Below are 2,669 nucleotides of genomic sequence, written 5' to 3'. Positions count from 1 at the left end.
ACTCCCCCTTTCTCTCCCTTATTGATGCAACTGGGTGAAATCAGGCTGGGGATCTAAGGGACAGTATGCACATATCCATTTCCACAGACACCTAATTGCAGAGCCCCATATATAATATATAGGCCAGCTTTATGACCTAAAAAGCTCTGGCCAGATTGAACTCACACAACATTGCCATACTGTTCACTTTTGTACTGTGGCCTGTCAAAAAGGGCTCATGGGTGAATAAGTGCTATTTGTCCACAAGGGTGCTGGTTAAAACAATCTAGTCCCCTGCAATGGTTTATCTAAGAATGAGTGCTGTTCTTTGGCAGGCTGTGTCAAAGCTAAAATAGCCTCCAGAAACCTGTTTCTTTTGGGCTGGGTGCCATCACAAATAAAATGTATATGGTGTAAAGAGCTTTTATAAGATGATTTGACACTTAGGTATGCATGTGTGTGTGTGTGTGTGTGTGTGTGTGTGTGTGTGTGTGTGTCTATGAGAGAGAGAGAGAGAGATTTTTCTCTGAGAGCTCTTTACATTTTTTAAAAATCTATAAGCTCTATTTGGCTTTGAATAGTGCAAAAAAGTTAAAATGAGTACTGCTAAAAGCACTACTCACCAGCCTAGTGCTCTACAAATACAGACTGTGATCCCGAGAAATATGAACTCATCCTACATGAGAGAAATGGTCAAGGAGGAAGAGAGCAGTCAGCCTCAGCTGCATGTAAATATGGGCAAACACTATTGAAAAGGCTATTGATCTTCCTAGGATTAGCAGTCCGTTCATAGCCTTCCCTGCTGCTGCCGCTGTTTTCTGTTCTCTTATCAGCTGGCCCACTGAGAAGACGTCAGACGGGTTTTTCACAAACGCAGACGCCAAGGGACATCAAACCGAGGGAGTCTATGAGAAACGGCACTACAGTACGAGCTGCCTTTCTTTTTTGAAGACAGTACTGCAAGTTTCTAAGATTAGTTTCCTTCCTAAATCAACACGGGCCTATACACGGCAGTTTAGACCGTTTAGAGTATGTGAATGGACGGAGTACTGTTGACCAGTAAGGGCGACTTGGTGAAGAAAAGCACACAAGCATGTCCAAAAAAGGGTTAATATTTTGAAACCGCGTGGAATTCCATTGTCCCCATAGATTGCTTTGACATTATCCGCTTTAAAAGAGGCCAAAACTTTTGTTCAGCTCCCGCTGATTTTAAAGAGCACGAAAGACAGAATCATATAAATCATGACGTTTTAAACTCTCACAAGGGAACTATGTCGAAACACCCAGAACTAAATGACACTTTCTAACTCAACCAGGACACCGCCTAATCGCCAACCGTCGTCCGCCGACGGTTCAAAAAACCCAGTCTACTTTTACAAATGTCTCCTATTGGCTGTTCTGTACAGGCTATTTCTGATTTTTTAAGTACCTGTCTCTAACTAACCGTTTACAATCACTTTTCAGTATGTTAGATGAGCTTTAGGAATGGCGACTTCTTACATAAATGCTTAAACTAGCAAACTACGCTTTTACCGCTCAGTAAAACTTCACTGACTGACAGTTCAAGTAATAGTATCGAGCAGCACGCACATTTCAAATTAAACAACTGTAATAAATGAACTATCAACATTAAGCGAAATGTTCTAATCCAACAACACAAATATCAGCACTCTTCTGGCAGAAGCATGCATCCACTTTGTTGTTTCGCACTAAGATCATAGTGCTGGCACCCCCTGTCTTTTTACGAGCACCTTACACCGCAATATAAACGCGCTCAACGTTCAGTTTAGGTCGTGGCTTACCTTCAAACCGCGTTCTTTAGAATTGTGTTTGTTTGTAGCAGAGGAATCACACTTGCATACGAAAACATTATCCCCGTCGTGTTAGCGAAAACTTAACGGTTGCAGTCCTTCGTTTCAAACTGGTAAAGCTCGTATTTCATTTCACTCAATGGTGGATCAAGTCGAACGTTGTTCTAGTACCCAAAAAGCATTTAGAACTGTAAAATCAATGTGAAATAGTTATGCAGCTCATTTCTCTTTGGAGTCCGTTTGTACCTTCGAACGGAAGCGACTGCTCCCCTCTACAGTGATTTTTGTCACTGCGAGGTTCATTCACGTTTGGAGTGGGGAGACGCGGCTGGGAAACAAGCGCTGACGCTCACAGACCCCTTGAGGGAGGAGAGAGAGAGAGAGAGAGAGAGAGAGAGAGAGAGAGAGAGAGAGAGAGAGAGAGAGAGAGAGAGAGAGAGAGAGAGAGAGAGAGAGAAATCAGCACCAAGGACAGCTACGATTAGGCAACACTGTCGCATTTTTTGTCTGTAACCCCGTTAAACTTCAGTTTTTTAAGATACAATTAAAATTTTTGTATTTCATAATTCCATTTCACACGCGACGTCCGTGGCACACGTTTCGGAGGGGAATCACACTAGGGATTAAAAGAGCCCTGTATGATTTATATTTGGCTCACCGGTAATTAATTTTATTTGTTTTGTCTGAAGAAAAGCAGCAACAGTGACAACAATATTTAAAGTGTTTTTAAAGCTGTGGCAGTTTGAGTCACAGTAGTAGTGGAAAAGCACATTATACACCTTTCCCATTTATGCAGACCGCTTTAGAGATCTTTAAAGGTAGACAGATTATCAAAACGGTTTTATCCGACCACAAAATGTTTAGTTGGTTGCATCCAAA

At 41.9% G+C, this 2,669-nt stretch overlaps 1 protein-coding gene across 3 annotated transcripts in view; it reads right to left on the bottom strand.

Annotated features, from left to right (window-relative positions):
* Nucleotides 1–2,096, bottom strand: part of dlgap4b (discs, large (Drosophila) homolog-associated protein 4b) — a 94,862-nt gene extending 92,766 nt beyond the window's left edge. For all 3 annotated transcript variants that reach the window (XM_026997613.3, XM_026997614.3, XM_081717153.1), the window contains exon 1: nt 1,782–2,096. The gene's annotated coding sequence lies outside the window, so the exon portion shown is untranslated. The remainder of the gene's footprint in view (nt 1–1,781) is intronic.
* Between the last annotated feature and the right edge of the window lie 573 nt (nt 2,097–2,669).

This window comes from Electrophorus electricus, chromosome 7 (genome assembly GCF_041902795.1).
Source record: "Electrophorus electricus isolate QZ-2024a chromosome 7, ASM4190279v1, whole genome shotgun sequence".
In the NCBI taxonomy this organism is placed as follows: domain Eukaryota; kingdom Metazoa; phylum Chordata; class Actinopteri; order Gymnotiformes; family Gymnotidae; genus Electrophorus; species Electrophorus electricus.
The sequence above is the reverse complement of the archived record's forward strand: the minus strand, read 5'-3'. Positions and strand labels throughout refer to the sequence as shown.